This window comes from Castor canadensis, chromosome 10 (assembly GCF_047511655.1).
Source record: "Castor canadensis chromosome 10, mCasCan1.hap1v2, whole genome shotgun sequence".
Classification (NCBI taxonomy): Eukaryota; Metazoa; Chordata; class Mammalia; order Rodentia; family Castoridae; genus Castor; species Castor canadensis.
The window spans coordinates 87,765,224-87,779,285 of NC_133395.1; the positions used below are offsets into that span (position 1 = coordinate 87,765,224).

The 14,062-nt window shown below is 67.8% G+C and overlaps 6 non-coding genes across 6 annotated transcripts; all 6 read left to right on the plus strand.

The window, feature by feature from the left end:
* Positions 1 to 1,880: 1,880 nt before the first annotated feature.
* On the plus strand, positions 1,881 to 1,999 carry LOC141411637 (5S ribosomal RNA). Its single transcript, XR_012436477.1, has one exon. It is a non-coding gene; the product is annotated as a 5S ribosomal RNA (ribosomal RNA).
* A 2,145-nt stretch (positions 2,000 to 4,144) lies between these two features.
* LOC141411638 (5S ribosomal RNA) lies at positions 4,145 to 4,263 on the plus strand. Its single transcript, XR_012436478.1, has one exon. It is a non-coding gene; the product is annotated as a 5S ribosomal RNA (ribosomal RNA).
* A 2,144-nt stretch (positions 4,264 to 6,407) lies between these two features.
* LOC141411639 (5S ribosomal RNA) lies at positions 6,408 to 6,526 on the plus strand. Its single transcript, XR_012436479.1, has one exon. It is a non-coding gene; the product is annotated as a 5S ribosomal RNA (ribosomal RNA).
* A 2,144-nt stretch (positions 6,527 to 8,670) lies between these two features.
* On the plus strand, positions 8,671 to 8,789 carry LOC141411640 (5S ribosomal RNA). The gene has a single exon (XR_012436480.1). It is a non-coding gene; the product is annotated as a 5S ribosomal RNA (ribosomal RNA).
* A 2,144-nt stretch (positions 8,790 to 10,933) lies between these two features.
* On the plus strand, positions 10,934 to 11,052 carry LOC141411641 (5S ribosomal RNA). Its single transcript, XR_012436481.1, has one exon. It is a non-coding gene; the product is annotated as a 5S ribosomal RNA (ribosomal RNA).
* A 2,143-nt stretch (positions 11,053 to 13,195) lies between these two features.
* LOC141411643 (5S ribosomal RNA) lies at positions 13,196 to 13,314 on the plus strand. Its single transcript, XR_012436483.1, has one exon. It is a non-coding gene; the product is annotated as a 5S ribosomal RNA (ribosomal RNA).
* Positions 13,315 to 14,062: the final 748 nt, after the last annotated feature.

A 14,062-nucleotide genomic window follows, 5' to 3' on the forward strand; every position in this document is an offset into this window, starting at 1 on the left:
CGTTGGGGACCGCTCCCCAACTGCCCTCCAGGCGGGCGGGGAGGGACGTGCGGAAGCCATGAGAAAGTGGGTCCTGCACCCCAGCGGGCCCCACAGCGGGACGCGCCACACCTGGGCTCGCCACAAGGTGGTGCACTGGGTCCAGGGCAAGACGCCAGGGGACAGAGAAGCAGGGAGCCTCAGTCGGGTGCTGCTCCACGTCGCGCTCCGTCGCTCAACCCAAGACAGGGCAGCCAGCGCGCGACCTCTACGTGGGATCCCGCCTCCCACGGCAGAGCCTGCGGTCACAGGGACAGAGGGCGCAGGCCGCCAGAGCTCCGGATGCCAGCGGCAGCTCCCCGTCCCGCTCAAAGGGAGGGAGGGCCGCCGCTGGCGCCCAGTCGCCTGTGCCACCCTCCGGGTCTCAAAGCACTCCTCAGTCAGCTCAAGGACCGGGGCCACCTGGCCTTCGGGGTCACATGGGCTTGGGCACGACGGAAGGGACCGCTTGCCCCCGTGGAACAGACATTCTCCCCGTGGACAACCTCAGGTGCCGGGACCCTCTGCTCCGCCTTGGAAAACCCACCTTCTGCAATGTATGCCCAACGCAATCAGGCCGAGCAGATTGACCCCCTCGGCCCGGCCCCAGTGTGTGATGGGGCTCTGTGCGTGAGGGCTTGCTCTTCCCCACCTACACCAGGCACGGCATCTAACACACACACACACACACACACACACCACGCAGAGACACCCAGACCACGCACGCACGCACGGGGACGCACCCTCCTCTCCCCCACCCCACACACGAGCAGCCGAAGGACAAGAGGGTATGGCTGGGGCCTGAGCGGGAACAAGCGAAGCCTTGGTTTGCGGCCCCTCGGCCAACTGCATCAGGATTTTTGTCTGGGCTCGGAGGCCAGAGGATCTCTGCCATTTGCTAGCAGGGCCAGGGATGGCAGGAGGGTGGGTACGGGGCTCAGCCAGGGCCAGTTCTGCTGGCACGATCCTGTAGCACGTGGCCGCGTAGCACGGGGCCGGGTCTGAAGGAGGCCAAGCAGGGGCACAAGACCCAGCAGCGGCACAGGGAAGAGGCCCAGGGCACCCAGGAGCAGACGAGACCCGGGAGTCGTGCGTGCTTGGCGTGGCCGCGGGCCCCGTGACGCCCGAGGACTCGAGTGCTCAGCCCCGTGTAGTGGCCGTGAAGGCCTGCCTGGGAGAAACGCCCCGGGAGGCCGGCAGGAACCCGGGATCGGAAGGGATGTGGAGGGGCCCCGGGTCGGAGGAGATGGCTTTGGCTGTGTTTGGTTTTGTTTCTTCTTCCCAAGATCCCGGGTGTGAAAGGGGCCAGAGGTGAAGTCCTGGGCTGGAAAGCCTCACGATTCAGCCCCGCAGCCCCAGGCCCTGAGTGTGGAGGAGGGCGGAGCGGGTCGGCGAAGGGCGCGGCTGCCGTTTTCCTGATGGGCTGGAGGGGCAGTGGCGCTTTCCGGACGAAGAGGACCGGAAGGGTCCCCGAGACCTCCGCTGGGAGCCACGCACCCACCCAAGGATACGGCTCCAGGAGGCGACGGAGGAGGGCGGCTGCTTGCCCTGGCCCGAGCTGTGTGTCCCCCGCCTTGGCCACAGCAGTGGACATTCCCAGAAGAACAAGCGCCCGAGAGCACTGAGAAATTTTCCCCCGAGAAAACTTGACCCTCTTCCTGGCAGCAGGACACCTCGGGAAGAAAGCCACCCAGCGGCCACCTGGGCGAGACCGGCTGCCCGAGCAGGCGCGGGGGGCCTCTGGCCGCTGGCTCCGGGCTGCCAGCCCCCACCCGGACTCCCAGCCGTGCCAGGAGAGCAGCGTGGAGACGCACGCCGGGTACCTCGGCAGGCTCTTGGGGCTCCCGGAGGCGGCGGCTAGCGTCTACGGCCATACCACCCTGAACGCGCCCGATCTCGTCTGATCTCGGAAGCTAAGCAGGGTCGGGCCTGGTTAGTACTTGGATGGGAGACCGCCTGGGAATACCGGGTGCTGTAGGCTTTTGCTCCTCCCTCCCTCGCTGCTCCTTTTGTCTTCGGGGACTTCGCCACCACCCCCCCCACCACCACCACCACCCCCAGCACCACCACCACCACCACCACCACAACGACCCACCGTGACCACGACCCCGACCCCGTCCGGGCCACCCGCCAGACCCACGCACACCGAATCCTCACAGCTACGTCCCCGAATCCTCTCCCCTCCCCACACTCTCCTGGGGCGCGCGCCCGCGACACGGGTCACCAGCGAGGTTGGTCCCAGGCCACGTTGGGGACCGCTCCCCAACTGCCCTCCAGGCGGGCGGGGAGGGACGTGCGGAAGCCATGAGAAAGTGGGTCCTGCACCCCAGCGGGCCCCACAGCGGGACGCGCCACACCTGGGCTCGCCACAAGGTGGTGCACTGGGTCCAGGGCAAGACGCCAGGGGACAGAGAAGCAGGGAGCCTCAGTCGGGTGCTGCTCCACGTCGCGCTCCGTCGCTCAACCCAAGACAGGGCAGCCAGCGCGCGACCTCTACGTGGGATCCCGCCTCCCACGGCAGAGCCTGCGGTCACAGGGACAGAGGGCGCAGGCCGCCAGAGCTCCGGATGCCAGCGGCAGCTCCCCGTCCCGCTCAAAGGGAGGGAGGGCCGCCGCTGGCGCCCAGTCGCCTGTGCCACCCTCCGGGTCTCAAAGCACTCCTCAGTCAGCTCAAGGACCGGGGCCACCTGGCCTTCGGGGTCACATGGGCTTGGGCACGACGGAAGGGACCGCTTGCCCCCGTGGAACAGACATTCTCCCCGTGGACAACCTCAGGTGCCGGGACCCTCTGCTCCGCCTTGGAAAACCCACCTTCTGCAATGTATGCCCAACGCAATCAGGCCGAGCAGATTGACCCCCTCGGCCCGGCCCCAGTGTGTGATGGGGCTCTGTGCGTGAGGGCTTGCTCTTCCCCACCTACACCAGGCACGGCATCTAACACACACACACACACACACACACACCACGCAGAGACACCCAGACCACGCACGCACGCACGGGGACGCACCCTCCTCTCCCCCACCCCACACACGAGCAGCCGAAGGACAAGAGGGTATGGCTGGGGCCTGAGCGGGAACAAGCGAAGCCTTGGTTTGCGGCCCCTCGGCCAACTGCATCAGGATTTTTGTCTGGGCTCGGAGGCCAGAGGATCTCTGCCATTTGCTAGCAGGGCCAGGGATGGCAGGAGGGTGGGTACGGGGCTCAGCCAGGGCCAGTTCTGCTGGCACGATCCTGTAGCACGTGGCCGCGTAGCACGGGGCCGGGTCTGAAGGAGGCCAAGCAGGGGCACAAGACCCAGCAGCGGCACAGGGAAGAGGCCCAGGGCACCCAGGAGCAGACGAGACCCGGGAGTCGTGCGTGCTTGGCGTGGCCGCGGGCCCCGTGACGCCCGAGGACTCGAGTGCTCAGCCCCGTGTAGTGGCCGCGAAGGCCTGCCTGGGAGAAACGCCCCGGGAGGCCGGCAGGAACCCGGGATCGGAAGGGATGTGGAGGGGCCCCGGGTCGGAGGAGATGGCTTTGGCTGTGTTTGGTTTTGTTTCTTCTTCCCAAGATCCCGGGTGTGAAAGGGGCCAGAGGTGAAGTCCTGGGCTGGAAAGCCTCACGATTCAGCCCCGCAGCCCCAGGCCCTGAGTGTGGAGGAGGGCGGAGCGGGTCGGCGAAGGGCGCGGCTGCCGTTTTCCTGATGGGCTGGAGGGGCAGTGGCGCTTTCCGGACGAAGAGGACCGGAAGGGTCCCCGAGACCTCCGCTGGGAGCCACGCACCCACCCAAGGATACGGCTCCAGGAGGCGACGGAGGAGGGCGGCTGCTTGCCCTGGCCCGAGCTGTGCGTCCCCCGCCTTGGCCACAGCAGTGGACATTCCCAGAAGAACAAGCGCCCGAGAGCACTGAGAAATTTTCCCCCGAGAAAACTTGACCCTCGTCCTGGCAGCAGGACACCTCGGGAAGAAAGCCACCCAGCGGCCACCTGGGCGAGACCGGCTGCCCGAGCAGGCGCGGGGGGCCTCTGGCCGCTGGCCCCGGGCTGCCAGCCCCCACCCGGACTCCCAGCCGTGCCAGGAGAGCAGCGTGGAGACGCACGCCGGGGCCCTCGGCAGGCTCTTGGGGCTCCCGGAGGCGGCGGCTAGCGTCTACGGCCATACCACCCTGAACGCGCCCGATCTCGTCTGATCTCGGAAGCTAAGCAGGGTCGGGCCTGGTTAGTACTTGGATGGGAGACCGCCTGGGAATACCGGGTGCTGTAGGCTTTTGCTCCTCCCTCCCTCGCTGCTCCTTTTGTCTTCGGGGACTTCGCCACCACCCCCCCCCCACCACCACCACCCCCAGCACCACCACCACCACCACCACCACAACGACCCACCGTGACCACGACCCCGACCCCGTCCGGGCCACCCGCCAGACCCACGCACACCGAATCCTCACAGCTACGTCCCCGAATCCTCTCCCCTCCCCACACTCTCCTGGGGCGCGCGCCCGCGACACGGGTCACCAGCGAGTTTGGTCCCAGGCCACGTTGGGGACCGCTCCCCAACTGCCCTCCAGGCGGGAGGGGAGGGACGTGCGGAAGCCATGAGAAAGTGGGTCCTGCACCCCAGCGGGCCCCACAGCGGGACGCGCCACACCTGGGCTCGCCACAAGGTGGTGCACTGGGTCCAGGGCAAGACGCCAGGGGACAGAGAAGCAGGGAGCCTCAGTCGGTTGCTGCTCCACGTCGCGCTCCGTCGCTCAACCCAAGACAGGGCAGCCAGCGCGCGACCTCTACGTGGGATCCCGCCTCCCACGGCAGAGCCTGCGGTCACAGGGACAGAGGGCGCAGGCCGCCAGAGCTCCGGATGCCAGCGGCAGCTCCCCGTCCCGCTCAAAGGGAGGGAGGGCCGCCGCTGGCGCCCAGTCGCCTGTGCCACCCTCCGGGTCTCAAAGCACTCCTCAGTCAGCTCAAGGACCGGGGCCACCTGGCCTTCGGGGTCACATGGGCTTGGGCACGACGGAAGGGACCGCTTGCCCCCGTGGAACAGACATTCTCCCCGTGGACAACCTCAGGTGCCGGGACCCTCTGCTCCGCCTTGGAAAACCCACCTTCTGCAATGTATGCCCAACGCAATCAGGCCGAGCAGATTGACCCCCTCGGCCCGGCCCCAGTGTGTGATGGGGCTCTGTGCGTGAGGGCTTGCTCTTCCCCACCTACACCAGGCACGGCATCTAACACACACACACACACACACACACACCACGCAGAGACACCCAGACCACGCACGCACGCACGGGGACGCACCCTCCTCTCCCCCACCCCACACACGAGCAGCCGAAGGACAAGAGGGTATGGCTGGGGCCTGAGCGGGAACAAGCGAAGCCTTGGTTTGCGGCCCCTCGGCCAACTGCATCAGGATTTTTGTCTGGGCTCGGAGGCCAGAGGATCTCTGCCATTTGCTAGCAGGGCCAGGGATGGCAGGAGGGTGGGTACGGGGCTCAGCCAGGGCCAGTTCTGCTGGCACGATCCTGTAGCACGTGGCCGCGTAGCACGGGGCCGGGTCTGAAGGAGGCCAAGCAGGGGCACAAGACCCAGCAGCGGCACAGGGAAGAGGCCCAGGGCACCCAGGAGCAGACGAGACCCGGGAGTCGTGCGTGCTTGGCGTGGCCGCGGGCCCCGTGACGCCCGAGGACTCGAGTGCTCAGCCCCGTGTAGTGGCCGCGAAGGCCTGCCTGGGAGAAACGCCCCGGGAGGCCGGCAGGAACCCGGGATCGGAAGGGATGTGGAGGGGCCCCGGGTCGGAGGAGATGGCTTTGGCTGTGTTTGGTTTTGTTTCTTCTTCCCAAGATCCCGGGTGTGAAAGGGGCCAGAGGTGAAGTCCTGGGCTGGAAAGCCTCACGATTCAGCCCCGCAGCCCCAGGCCCTGAGTGTGGAGGAGGGCGGAGCGGGTCGGCGAAGGGCGCGGCTGCCGTTTTCCTGATGGGCTGGAGGGGCAGTGGCGCTTTCCGGACGAAGAGGACTGGAAGGGTCCCCGAGACCTCCGCTGGGAGCCACGCACCCACCCAAGGATACGGCTCCAGGAGGCGACGGAGGAGGGCGGCTGCTTGCCCTGGCCCGAGCTGTGCGTCCCCCGCCTTGGCCACAGCAGTGGACATTCCCAGAAGAACAAGCGCCCGAGAGCACTGAGAAATTTTCCCCCGAGAAAACTTGACCCTCGTCCTGGCAGCAGGACACCTCGGGAAGAAAGCCACCCAGCGGCCACCTGGGCGAGACCGGCTGCCCGAGCAGGCGCGCGGGGCCTCTGGCCGCTGGCCCCGGGCTGCCAGCCCCCACCCGGACTCCCAGCCGTGCCAGGAGAGCAGCGTGGAGACGCACGCCGGGGCCCTCGGCAGGCTCTTGGGGCTCCCGGAGGCGGCGGCTAGCGTCTACGGCCATACCACCCTGAACGCGCCCGATCTCGTCTGATCTCGGAAGCTAAGCAGGGTCGGGCCTGGTTAGTACTTGGATGGGAGACCGCCTGGGAATACCGGGTGCTGTAGGCTTTTGCTCCTCCCTCCCTCGCTGCTCCTTTTGTCTTCGGGGACTTCGCCACCACCCCCCCCACCACCACCACCACCCCCAGCACCACCACCACCACCACCACCACAACGACCCACCGTGACCACGACCCCGACCCCGTCCGGGCCACCCGCCAGACCCACGCACACCGAATCCTCACAGCTACGTCCCCGAATCCTCTGCCCTCCCCACACTCTCCTGGGGCGCGCGCCCGCGACACGGGTCACCAGCGAGGTTGGTCCCAGGCCACGTTGGGGACCGCTCCCCAACTGCCCTCCAGGCGGGCGGGGAGGGACGTGCGGAAGCCATGAGAAAGTGGGTCCTGCACCCCAGCGGGCCCCACAGCGGGACACGCCACACCTGGGCTCGCCACAAGGTGGTGCACTGGGTCCAGGGCAAGACGCCAGGGGACAGAGAAGCAGGGAGCCTCAGTCGGGTGCTGCTCCACGTCGCGCTCCGTCGCTCAACCCAAGACAGGGCAGCCAGCGCGCGACCTCTACGTGGGATCCCGCCTCCCACGGCAGAGCCTGCGGTCACAGGGACAGAGGGCGCAGGCCGCCAGAGCTCCGGATGCCAGCGGCAGCTCCCCGTCCCGCTCAAAGGGAGGGAGGGCCGCCGCTGGCGCCCAGTCGCCTGTGCCACCCTCCGGGTCTCAAAGCACTCCTCAGTCAGCTCAAGGACCGGGGCCACCTGGCCTTCGGGGTCACATGGGCTTGGGCACGACGGAAGGGACCGCTTGCCCCCGTGGAACAGACATTCTCCCCGTGGACAACCTCAGGTGCCGGGACCCTCTGCTCCGCCTTGGAAAACCCACCTTCTGCAATGTATGCCCAACGCAATCAGGCCGAGCAGATTGACCCCCTCGGCCCGGCCCCAGTGTGTGATGGGGCTCTGTGCGTGAGGGCTTGCTCTTCCCCACCTACACCAGGCACGGCATCTAACACACACACACACACACACACACACCACGCAGAGACACCCAGACCACGCACGCACGCACGGGGACGCACCCTCCTCTCCCCCACCCCACACACGAGCAGCCGAAGGACAAGAGGGTATGGCTGGGGCCTGAGCGGGAACAAGCGAAGCCTTGGTTTGCGGCCCCTCGGCCAACTGCATCAGGATTTTTGTCTGGGCTCGGAGGCCAGAGGATCTCTGCCATTTGCTAGCAGGGCCAGGGATGGCAGGAGGGTGGGTACGGGGCTCAGCCAGGGCCAGTTCTGCTGGCACGATCCTGTAGCACGTGGCCGCGTAGCACGGGGCCGGGTCTGAAGGAGGCCAAGCAGGGGCACAAGACCCAGCAGCGGCACAGGGAAGAGGCCCAGGGCACCCAGGAGCAGACGAGACCCGGGAGTCGTGCGTGCTTGGCGTGGCCGCGGGCCCCGTGACGCCCGAGGACTCGAGTGCTCAGCCCCGTGTAGTGGCCGTGAAGGCCTGCCTGGGAGAAACGCCCCGGGAGGCCGGCAGGAACCCGGGATCGGAAGGGATGTGGAGGGGCCCCGGGTCGGAGGAGATGGCTTTGGCTGTGTTGGTTTTGTTTCTTCTTCCCAAGATCCCGGGTGTGAAAGGGGCCAGAGGTGAAGTCCTGGGCTGGAAAGCCTCACGATTCAGCCCCGCAGCCCCAGGCCCTGAGTGTGGAGGAGGGCGGAGCGGGTCGGCGAAGGGCGCGGCTGCCGTTTTCCTGATGGGCTGGAGGGGCAGTGGCGCTTTCCGGACGAAGAGGACCGGAAGGGTCCCCGAGACCTCCGCTGGGAGCCACGCACCCACCCAAGGATACGGCTCCAGGAGGCGACGGAGGAGGGCGGCTGCTTGCCCTGGCCCGAGCTGTGCGTCCCCCGCCTTGGCCACAGCAGTGGACATTCCCAGAAGAACAAGCGCCCGAGAGCACTGAGAAATTTTCCCCCGAGAAAACTTGACCCTCGTCCTGGCAGCAGGACACCTCGGGAAGAAAGCCACCCAGCGGCCACCTGGGCGAGACCGGCTGCCCGAGCAGGCGCACGGGGCCTCTGGCCGCTGGCCCCGGGCTGCCAGCCCCCACCCGGACTCCCAGCCGTGCCAGGAGAGCAGCGTGGAGACGCACGCCGGGGCCCTCGGCAGGCTCTTGGGGCTCCCGGAGGCGGCGGCTAGCGTCTACGGCCATACCACCCTGAACGCGCCCGATCTCGTCTGATCTCGGAAGCTAAGCAGGGTCGGGCCTGGTTAGTACTTGGATGGGAGACCGCCTGGGAATACCGGGTGCTGTAGGCTTTTGCTCCTCCCTCCCTCGCTGCTCCTTTTGTCTTCGGGGACTTCGCCACCACCCCCCCCACCACCACCACCACCCCCAGCACCACCACCACCACCACCACCACAACGACCCACCGTGACCACGACCCCGACCCCGTCCGGGCCACCCGCCAGACCCACGCACACCGAATCCTCACAGCTACGTCCCCGAATCCTCTCCCCTCCCCACACTCTCCTGGGGCGCGCGCCCGCGACACGGGTCACCAGCGAGGTTGGTCCCAGGCCACGTTGGGGACCGCTCCCCAACTGCCCTCCAGGCGGGCGGGGAGGGACGTGCGGAAGCCATGAGAAAGTGGGTCCTGCACCCCAGCGGGCCCCACAGCGGGACGCGCCACACCTGGGCTCGCCACAAGGTGGTGCACTGGGTCCAGGGCAAGACGCCAGGGGACAGAGAAGCAGGGAGCCTCAGTCGGGTGCTGCTCCACGTCGCGCTCCGTCGCTCAACCCAAGACAGGGCAGCCAGCGCGCGACCTCTACGTGGGATCCCGCCTCCCACAGCAGAGCCTGCGGTCACAGGGACAGAGGGCGCAGGCCGCCAGAGCTCCGGATGCCAGCGGCAGCTCCCCGTCCCGCTCAAAGGGAGGGAGGGCCGCCGCTGGCGCCCAGTCGCCTGTGCCACCCTCCGGGTCTCAAAGCACTCCTCAGTCAGCTCAAGGACCGGGGCCACCTGGCCTTCGGGGTCACATGGGCTTGGGCACGACGGAAGGGACCGCTTGCCCCCGTGGAACAGACATTCTCCCCGTGGACAACCTCAGGTGCCGGGACCCTCTGCTCCGCCTTGGAAAACCCACCTTCTGCAATGTATGCCCAACGCAATCAGGCCGAGCAGATTGACCCCCTCGGCCCGGCCCCAGTGTGTGATGGGGCTCTGTGCGTGAGGGCTTGCTCTTCCCCACCTACACCAGGCACGGCATCTAACACACACACACACACACACACACACCACGCAGAGACACCCAGACCACGCACGCACGCACGGGGACGCACCCTCCTCTCCCCCACCCCACACACGAGCAGCCGAAGGACAAGAGGGTATGGCTGGGGCCTGAGCGGGAACAAGCGAAGCCTTGGTTTGCGGCCCCTCGGCCAACTGCATCAGGATTTTTGTCTGGGCTCGGAGGCCAGAGGATCTCTGCCATTTGCTAGCAGGGCCAGGGATGGCAGGAGGGTGGGTACGGGGCTCAGCCAGGGCCAGTTCTGCTGGCACGATCCTGTAGCACGTGGCCGCGTAGCACGGGGCCGGGTCTGAAGGAGGCCAAGCAGGGGCACAAGACCCAGCAGCGGCACAGGGAAGAGGCCCAGGGCACCCAGGAGCAGACGAGACCCGGGAGTCGTGCGTGCTTGGCGTGGCCGCGGGCCCCGTGACGCCCGAGGACTCGAGTGCTCAGCCCCGTGTAGTGGCCGTGAAGGCCTGCCTGGGAGAAACGCCCCGGGAGGCCGGCAGGAACCCGGGATCGGAAGGGATGTGGAGGGGCCCCGGGTCGGAGGAGATGGCTTTGGCTGTGTTGGTTTTGTTTCTTCTTCCCAAGATCCCGGGTGTGAAAGGGGCCAGAGGTGAAGTCCTGGGCTGGAAAGCCTCACGATTCAGCCCCGCAGCCCCAGGCCCTGAGTGTGGAGGAAGGCGGAGCGGGTCGGCGAAGGGCGCGGCTGCCGTTTTCCTGATGGGCTGGAGGGGCAGTGGCGCTTTCCGGACGAAGAGGACCGGAAGGGTCCCCGAGACCTCCGCTGGGAGCCACGCACCCACCCAAGGATACGGCTCCAGGAGGCGACGGAGGAGGGCGGCTGCTTGCCCTGGCCCGAGCTGTGCGTCCCCCGCCTTGGCCACAGCAGTGGACATTCCCAGAAGAACAAGCGCCCGAGAGCACTGAGAAATTTTCCCCCGAGAAAACTTGACCCTCGTCCTGGCAGCAGGACACCTCGGGAAGAAAGCCACCCAGCGGCCACCTGGGCGAGACCGGCTGCCCGAGCAGGCGCGCGGGGCCTCTGGCCGCTGGCCCCGGGCTGCCAGCCCCCACCCGGACTCCCAGCCGTGCCAGGAGAGCAGCGTGGAGACGCACGCCGGGGCCCTCGGCAGGCTCTTGGGGCTCCCGGAGGCGGCGGCTAGCGTCTACGGCCATACCACCCTGAACGCGCCCGATCTCGTCTGATCTCGGAAGCTAAGCAGGGTCGGGCCTGGTTAGTACTTGGATGGGAGACCGCCTGGGAATACCGGGTGCTGTAGGCTTTTGCTCCTCCCTCCCTCGCTGCTCCTTTTGTCTTCGGGGACTTCGCCACCACCCCCCCCACCACCACCACCACCCCCAGCACCACCACCACCACCACCACCACAACGACCCACCGTGACCACGACCCCGACCCCGTCCGGGCCACCCGCCAGACCCACGCACACCGAATCCTCACAGCTACGTCCCCGAATCCTCTCCCCTCCCCACACTCTCCTGGGGCGCGCGCCCGCGACACGGGTCACCAGCGAGGTTGGTCCCAGGCCACGTTGGGGACCGCTCCCCAACTGCCCTCCAGGCGGGCGGGGAGGGACGTGCGGAAGCCATGAGAAAGTGGGTCCTGCACCCCAGCGGGCCCCACAGCGGGACGCGCCACACCTGGGCTCGCCACAAGGTGGTGCACTGGGTCCAGGGCAAGACGCCAGGGGACAGAGAAGCAGGGAGCCTCAGTCGGGTGCTGCTCCACGTCGCGCTCCGTCGCTCAACCCAAGACAGGGCAGCCAGCGCGCGACCTCTACGTGGGATCCCGCCTCCCACAGCAGAGCCTGCGGTCACAGGGACAGAGGGCGCAGGCCGCCAGAGCTCCGGATGCCAGCGGCAGCTCCCCGTCCCGCTCAAAGGGAGGGAGGGCCGCCGCTGGCGCCCAGTCGCCTGTGCCACCCTCCGGGTCTCAAAGCACTCCTCAGTCAGCTCAAGGACCGGGGCCACCTGGCCTTCGGGGTCACATGGGCTTGGGCACGACGGAAGGGACCGCTTGCCCCCGTGGAACAGACATTCTCCCCGTGGACAACCTCAGGTGCCGGGACCCTCTGCTCCGCCTTGGAAAACCCACCTTCTGCAATGTATGCCCAACGCAATCAGGCCGAGCAGATTGACCCCCTCGGCCCGGCCCCAGTGTGTGATGGGGCTCTGTGCGTGAGGGCTTGCTCTTCCCCACCTACACCAGGCACGGCATCTAACACACACACACACACACACACACCACGCAGAGACACCCAGACCACGCACGCACGCACGGGGACGCACCCTCCTCTCCCCCACCCCACACACGAGCAGCCGAAGGACAAGAGGGTATGGCTGGGGCCTGAGCGGGAACAAGCGAAGCCTTGGTTTGCGGCCCCTCGGCCAACTGCATCAGGATTTTTGTCTGGGCTCGGAGGCCAGAGGATCTCTGCCATTTGCTAGCAGGGCCAGGGATGGCAGGAGGGTGGGTACGGGGCTCAGCCAGGGCCAGTTCTGCTGGCACGATCCTGTAGCACGTGGCCGCGTAGCACGGGGCCGGGTCTGAAGGAGGCCAAGCAGGGGCACAAGACCCAGCAGCGGCACAGGGAAGAGGCCCAGGGCACCCAGGAGCAGACGAGACCCGGGAGTCGTGCGTGCTTGGCGTGGCCGCGGGCCCCGTGACGCCCGAGGACTCGAGTGCTCAGCCCCGTGTAGTGGCCGCGAAGGCCTGCCTGGGAGAAACGCCCCGGGAGGCCGGCAGGAACCCGGGATCGGAAGGGATGTGGAGGGGCCCCGGGTCGGAGGAGATGGCTTTGGCTGTGTTTGGTTTTGTTTCTTCTTCCCAAGATCCCGGGTGTGAAAGGGGCCAGAGGTGAAGTCCTGGGCTGGAAAGCCTCACGATTCAGCCCCGCAGCCCCAGGCCCTGAGTGTGGAGGAGGGCGGAGCGGGTCGGCGAAGGGCGCGGCTGCCGTTTTCCTGATGGGCTGGAGGGGCAGTGGCGCTTTCCGGACGAAGAGGACCGGAAGGGTCCCCGAGACCTCCGCTGGGAGCCACGCACCCACCCAAGGATACGGCTCCAGGAGGCGACGGAGGAGGGCGGCTGCTTGCCCTGGCCCGAGCTGTGCGTCCCCCGCCTTGGCCACAGCAGTGGACATTCCCAGAAGAACAAGCGCCCGAGAGCACTGAGAAATTTTCCCCCGAGAAAACTTGACCCTCGTCCTGGCAGCAGGACACCTCGGGAAGAAAGCCACCCAGCGGCCACCTGGGCGAGACCGGCTGCCCGAGCAGGCGCGGGGGGCCTCTGGCCGCTGGCCCCGGGCTGCCAGCCCCCACCCGGACTCCCAGCCGTGCCAGGAGAGCAGCGTGGAGACGCACGCCGGGTACCTCGGCAGGCTCTTGGGGCTCCCGGAGGCGGCGGCTAGCGTCTACGGCCATACCACCCTGAACGCGCCCGATCTCGTCTGATCTCGGAAGCTAAGCAGGGTCGGGCCTGGTTAGTACTTGGATGGGAGACCGCCTGGGAATACCGGGTGCTGTAGGCTTTTGCTCCTCCCTCCCTCGCTGCTCCTTTTGTCTTCGGGGACTTCGCCACCACCCCCCCCACCACCACCACCACCCCCAGCACCACCACCACCACCACCACCACAACGACCCACCGTGACCACGACCCCGACCCCGTCCGGGCCACCCGCCAGACCCACGCACACCGAATCCTCACAGCTACGTCCCCGAATCCTCTCCCCTCCCCACACTCTCCTGGGGCGCGCGCCCGCGACACGGGTCACCAGCGAGGTTGGTCCCAGGCCACGTTGGGGACCGCTCCCCAACTGCCCTCCAGGCGGGCGGGGAGGGACGTGCGGAAGCCATGAGAAAGTGGGTCCTGCACCCCAGCGGGCCCCACAGCGGGACGCGCCACACCTGGGCTCGCCACAAGGTGGTGCACTGGGTCCAGGGCAAGACGCCAGGGGACAGAGAAGCAGGGAGCCTCAGTCGGGTGCTGCTCCACGTCGCGCTCCGTCGCTCAACCCAAGACAGGGCAGCCAGCGCGCGACCTCTACGTGGGATCCCGCCTCCCACGGCAGAGCCTGCGGTCACAGGGACAGAGGGCGCAGGCCGCCAGAGCTCCGGATGCCAGCGGCAGCTCCCCGTCCCGCTCAAAGGGAGGGAGGGCCGCCGCTGGCGCCCAGTCGCCTGTGCCACCCTCCGGGTCTCAAAGCACTCCTCAGTCAGCTCAAGGACCGGGGCCACCTGGCCTTTGGGGTCACATGGGCTTGGGCACGACGGAAGGGA